Source organism: Melanerpes formicivorus, unplaced genomic scaffold (genome assembly GCF_026170545.1).
Source record: "Melanerpes formicivorus ecotype bairdi unplaced genomic scaffold, bMelFor1.0.p_v2 SCAF_135, whole genome shotgun sequence".
NCBI classification, from domain to species: domain Eukaryota; kingdom Metazoa; phylum Chordata; class Aves; order Piciformes; family Picidae; genus Melanerpes; species Melanerpes formicivorus.
In genome coordinates this window covers 271,602-277,741 of record NW_027142487.1, presented here as the reverse complement: position 1 = coordinate 277,741, position 6,140 = coordinate 271,602, and the positions used below count along the sequence as shown (strand labels likewise).

Sequence of the window (6,140 nt, the reverse complement as noted above, 5' to 3'; positions counted from 1 at the left end):
AAGGTCCTGCACCTGGGTCAGGACAATCCTAAGTATCAGTCCAGGCTGGGGGCCGATGAAATTGAGAGCAGCCCTGCAGAGGACTTGGGGTTGCTGGTTGGGGAGAAGCTGGACAGGAGCCAGCAATGGGCACTAGCAGCACAGGTGGCCAGGGGCAGCCTGGGCTGCATCCAAAGCAGTGTGGCCAGAGAGGGAGGAGATCCTGCCCCTCTGCCCAGACCTCACCTGCAGGGCTGTGCCCAGCTCTGGAGCCCTCAGCACAGGAAGGACCTGGAGCTGATGGAGCAGGGCCAGAGAAGGCCACAAAGATGATCAAGGGGTTGGAGCAGCTCTACTACAAGGACAGACTGAGGGAGCTGGGGCTGTGCAGCCTGGGGAAGAGCAGGCTCTGGGGAGACCTAACAGCAGCCTGCCAGGACCTGAAGGGGCTACAGGAAGGCTGCAGAGGGACTGCTCCCAAAGGGCTGCAGGGACTGGACCAGAGGCAATGGTTTGAAATGAGAGCAGAGCAGATTGAGATTGGATGTGAAGAAAGGGTCAGCACCAGGAGGCTGCTGGAACACTGCAGCAGGTTGCCCAGGGAGGTGGTTGAGGCTCCATGCCTGGAACTATTCAAGGTGAGGCTGGACAGGGCTCTGAGCAACCTGATCTAGGGGAGGATGTCCCTGCAATGACCTTAGGAGATCCCTTGCAACCCAAACCATTCCATCATTTTATGAAATGTCAAATACTTCAGCTCTTGCCCAAACCCATCAACATTCTTCTGTTACCACCATGGGTTCAGGTGCTCCAGTGCACCCAGCAAGATGCTATGCTGAGGTGCAGGACTTGTTTTAACATCCTCTACTTCTTCAAAAGCATTCATAGTAGAAATGGTTTGCTGGGTGCCCACAAGAAAAGTTTGTAGCTGCCTGGTGGCTTTTCAAGCCACCTGTAGGACCGAGGAAGAACAGAAGCAAAAGCAGAACATGCATTTTGAAAACTTTATTCAATCTGCCAGCTGCAAAATTGGCCTCAGAGAAGCCAAAGTGGAGGTACAGCAGCAAAAAACCTCAGGAATCACAAGGGTGAAGTTGATTTGAGGCTGAGAGAGGAGTAGTTATATTCCTCTATCTGCTGAATGTCAAGGACTCCCAAGATGTAAGTCAACTATCTGAACCACCTGGCAAATAGTCCATCCAGTGAATCCAGCCACATTTACCTTCATCTCTGCAGAAAGCTGATGACTTTTGATTTTTATGTACTTTAGGCAGCTTCTTGCTTTGTGCTTTCACATCTTCCCTGACTCCCATAACAGGAGAAACTCCCAAAGAATCACAAAATGGAAGATCATCCCCCCTGCCAGAGCAGGTCACACAGCAGCACATCCAAGTGGGTTTGGACAGCCTCTAGAGACGGAGACCACACGGTCTGGGCAGCCTGCTCCAGGCTCTGACACCCTCACAGTGACAAAGTTTCCCCTTCTGTTCCCCTGGCACCTCCTCTGCTCCAGCCCTGCACAACTTTATCACCGCCAATGAGGACAGCTCTCAGGCTCCTCTGCTCCCAGCTCCAAGCCCCAGCTTGTCCTCACAGGGAGATGTTCCACTGCCTGCAGCAGCTTTGTGTCTCTGTGCTGGACTCTTTCAAGCAGTTCCCTGAAGTCCTCCCTGAACTGAGGGGCCCAGAACTGGACAATATTCCAGATGTGGCCTCACCAGGGCAGAGTAGAGGGAGAAGAGACCCTTCTAATCCACCCCAGGAGGCCTTTGGCCTTCTCAGCCACAAGGGCGCATTGCTGGCTCCTGGGCATCCTGCTGTCCACCAGGACCCCCAGGTCCTTTTCCCCTCCACTGCTCTCCAACAGATCAGGCCCCAGCCTATCCTGCTCCATGGGGGTGTTCTCTCTCAGATGCAAGACTCTACCCTTGGCCGTGTTAGGTTTCAGTCAATTTGTCCCTGTCCAGCTCTGCAGCCTGCCCAGCTCTGCCTAAGCGCAGCACAGCCCTCCTGTGCCAGCCACCCCTCCCAGTCTGGTGCCATCAGCAAACTGACCGACAGTACCCTCATCCAGGTCGTTGCTGAATATATTGAACAGCTCTGATCCCTCTACTGATCCCTGAGGGACTCCACTAGACACAGGCCCCCAACTAGACTCTGTCCCATTGACCACAACTCTCTGACTTCTTTCCTTCAAGCAGTTCCCATCTACCTCACTTCCCGATTATCCAGACCACCCTGCCTCAGTTCAGCTGTGAGGATGCTGTGGCAGACAGCGTCAAATGCTTTCCTGAGATCAAGATAAACCACATCCACTGCTGTACTATCACCCATCCACCTGCTTATGTCCTCACAAAGAGCCATCAGCTTGGTTAAACTTGACTTCCCCTTGGTGAAATCATGCTGACTGTTCCCATGGACCTTCTTATCCTCTGTATGCCTAGAAGCAGTGCCGAGGATAAGTTGCTCTATCACCTTTCCAGGAGTGGAGGGGCGGCTGACCAGCGTATAAGAGTGGGTTTCGGAGCCATACCGGGAGCTGCACTGCCTGCTCTGCTCCACAGCCCACCCGACCCATCGAATAACAGCTAAGCCAGAGGGCCAGCTAACCACTCCAGCCCCAGCTTCACCCACTGGTGCTTTCCCCGCGGCTGCAGATCCCGGAAATACCTCAGAGGGCCGCAGAAACTAGCGGCTGCACATTTTACCACCCTAGAACACCGGGAGCAGCGTACTGCCTGCCCAGGAGCCCCCCGGCAGGCCGCGCACAGAGGATGCCGGTGTCGGAGCCTAAGGAAGGCCAGCAGCCGCCAGGCCTCACACATCGGGTTATCCCTCGTCTCAGATCCCGTCAGGCCACCGCGATCCGATTCCCGTGGTCGCGATCCCGCTCCCGCCGAGCCCTGCGGAGAGAAGGCAACGTGTGGAGAGCGGCCCGGCCCGGCCCGGCCCGCGCGGCTCCCCCGCCGCTCCCTCGGGCCTCAGTTATGCATCGTCAGCAGGGGCGGCGGCCGCCGCACTCAGACGAGGTGTCAGAAAGGTTGAGAGATCATCAGCGGCCCGCCCACGCTAACGGGCAGCGCATTCCCGGTTACCGGCCATAGAACCCACTCGCACTCACCTCCCACGTGGAAAGGCCGAGCCCCTCCCCCACAGCAGACTTTATAGAATCCCCCACGCCTCTATTGGTCAGAATGCAGCCAGTCAGAAGCGTGTAGCGTGATCGTCCTCCCACCTCCCCCAACTCTCATTGGTCGCCGCCTTTACGCGCGCCAATGGTGCCGCTCAGCGCTGTGGTGGTCTGCTGCCGTCTGATTGGCCTTTGGAGGGGGCAGGGCCAAGCCAGTAGGAGCAGTGGTTGTAACATAGAGTGACCGGGAAAGAGCCAATCAGCGCTCAGTCTCAGGGGCTGCTGGGAGTTGTAGTCCCAGCGCCCCGGAAACGCGGATAGGGAACCGGCGGAGGGCGGCCCTGCAAACTACAAGTCCCAGGAAACACGGTGCGCGGCGCTTCCGGCCCGAGCGGCAGCTGAGCCGCTGGACGAGCCGGGAACAGGCCCGGAGTCGCGATGTGCCGGGGGCGGGCACCGGCACTCCGGCCGCCGCCGCTGCTGTCAGGTACGAGAGGCGCCGGGCCGGGCTGGGCTGAGTGGGATCGGCTAGACGCGGGGCTGAGTGAGCTCCGTGAGGAGAAGGGCCGGGCCGGGCTGGACTGGGCTGGGCTGAGCGGCGTGTTCGGTGAGGGTCGGAAGAGCTGGGCTCCCCGCCGAGGGGCTGCGCGGAGGTCGGGCGGGTGCCCTCGCGTTCTGCAGGTGTCTGCGGCAGCTTCCCTGTGTGCTGCGGGGATGCTCGGGGCAGCGGCAGGGACTGTCACCTGCCGGCAAACTTGCCTCCCCCCTCTCTTCCCTTCCCTCCCCTTCCCCAGTGCATGTGTTGGGTTTTAAACGCTGTGGAGGTGCCAGTGTGATGGTTCAGGTGCGGGGAGGAACTGCTCTCTCGCCTCTTCTGTTGCTTGATCCGCGGTGAATCCTGTCCACGTCCTTCTTTCCTCGCCGCGGCTGCCTTGCTTTTGGCGTCAGACCTATTTCATCATGGGGAGTGCTTGTTTTATCTTTTTTTTTTGCTCCGAGACTTGCCCGGCTTGGGGCACATGTTGCTGATGGTTCACAGTAACCTCACTTCCTTGCACTTTGGTTTCACAGTGGGCAACATTTTGGTGGCACCTCTCAGTAACTTCCTCAAGACAACCGCACAGCTCGGAGCAGGCAGTGAAATTCCACTTCCCTACCTCACTTCAAACGTGCTGTTTAGTCCTGCTTTATTCTCCATCCAGCTCACGGCTGCTGTACCTCTGACAGACTTGCTGTCACAACACTTTTCTTCTGTTTGATTCCCAGCTGTGCCTTGATGATCCTCTTGTGTTGTATGAAAGCCAAAAGTGAGGAATCTTCTTTCAGTTCAGCTTGATTTTTGAGCTGGCATCAAAGGCACAGGCACAGACAGGCTCTGTTGGAGGCCAGTGAGTGTGAGAAGAGAGCTGGTATGGAAGGTAGCTGGGTTTGATGTCTACATAGCACACCAGGGCCAGGCCAGGCTGCTGTACATCCAGGGGGTGCCTCTTGTGAAGAGCTCTGGCCTTGCCGCTATGTTTTGTACTTTGACATTGTTGCCCAACACTTTGTTTCAGTCCCAGCACTTAAATTTTGCCTCCTTGTGTGTTTTCACCCCAAGGCTGTGTTCTCTTCACTCTGCACTAAGCAGAGAGCGTGCCTGTTAGGCAGCCTTTTGCCTTTGAGCCTTGGTCTGTCAGTGACTCCTGCTTACAGCCACAGCGCGTCTGTGGGGTTTTCGGGGAGCCTGGGGGAGTTCCAGAACGTCCTCACTAAGGGAAGCTGTTGTGAGAAAAGTCAGCCCCTTCCATGGCAGCTTATGTGGGTCTCTGGGAGCTGTTTGAGGAGGGGAGGTGTTCACAGAAGGTGAAGGTAACCCAACTCACCACCAGAAACTGGGCTGAGTTGTGTCAGGGGCTGTACAGAAATCTGACCCAGGAGAGCTGGAGAGGGACTATTTATAAGGGCCTGTGGTGGTAGGACAAGGGGGGGTGGTTTGAAACTAGAGCAGGGGAGGTTAAGATTGGACATCAGGAAGAAATACTTTAAAGTGAGAGTGGTGAGACACTGGCAGAGGTTGCCCAGGGAGGTTGTCGATGCCTCCTCCTTGGAAGTGCTTAAGACCATGCTGGGTGAGGCCTTGAGCAACTTGGGCTGGTGGGAGGTGTCCCTGCCCATGGCAGGGGATTTGGAACTGGATCTTTAAGGTCCCTTCCAACTCAAGTCATTCTGTGATGATGTCTCCTAACCACAAGTCCAAACACCTGCTTGTCACATTGACAAGGTGACAGACAGTGGTGTTCTCATTGTGCACCTGGGGAGTGGGAGATCAAAGAGGTTTGGGATTTCCTAAGCAGGAAACTGTAGGAGCAGGAAACCATCTGCAGTCTGCTGGACACCTCACCATCAGCCCTGCACAGCAGCTCTGCTTCTTTAGGGTGATTCCCTGGGTTGTCTCTACAAGATTCTTGTTAGGCTGCTTAATATTCAGATCTAGAGAATCACAGAATTGGTTCAGTTGGAAAAGCCCTCTGAGATCATTGAATCCAACCCTCAACTCAACACCACCATGGCCATCAAACCATGTCCCAGAGTGCCATGGCCACACATTACTTGAACACTTCCAGGGATGGTGACTCCACTACCTCCCTGGGCAGCCTGTTCCAATTCCTGGCCACTCTTGCAGCAAAGACATTTTTCCTAATCTCCAACCTAACCCTCTGCTGGCGCAGTTCCAGGCCATTTCCTCTCTTTCACCTGATACTGGGGAGAAGAGACCAAGTCCCACCTCACTCCAACCTCCTCTCAGGGAGCTGTAGAGAGCGATGAGGTCTCTCCTCAGCCTCCTTTTCTCCAAACTAAACACCCCCAGCTCCCTCAGCTGCTCCTCCCCAGCCCTGTTCTCCAGACCCTTCTCCAGGGTGAAGGAACCAGGTTTGGGAACCACCAACAGAAGGTGAGAAACTCAAACCCTTTTTAAGGTGAGCAATAGGCTGTTCATAGAATGGTTTGGGTGGGAAGGGACCTCCAAAGCTCATCCAGTCCAAGCCCT

General features: G+C 55.9%; 1 protein-coding gene and 1 non-coding gene across 5 annotated transcripts in view; one reads left to right on the top strand and one right to left on the bottom strand.

The window, feature by feature from the left end:
• Positions 1–2,955: 2,955 nt before the first annotated feature.
• On the bottom strand, positions 2,956–3,040 carry LOC137456751 (small nucleolar RNA SNORD60). The gene has a single exon (XR_010991101.1). It is a non-coding gene; the product is annotated as a small nucleolar RNA SNORD60 (small nucleolar RNA).
• A 470-nt stretch (positions 3,041–3,510) lies between these two features.
• The window catches only part of LOC137456738 (E3 ubiquitin-protein ligase TRAF7), a 29,656-nt gene continuing 27,026 nt past the window's right edge, over positions 3,511–6,140 (top strand). For 2 of the 4 annotated variants that reach the window (XM_068168330.1, XM_068168331.1), the window contains exon 1: positions 3,511–3,596. The gene's annotated coding sequence lies outside the window, so the exon portion shown is untranslated. The remainder of the gene's footprint in view (positions 3,597–6,140) is intronic. The other 2 variants (XM_068168333.1, XM_068168332.1) reach the window with 1 other exon arrangement.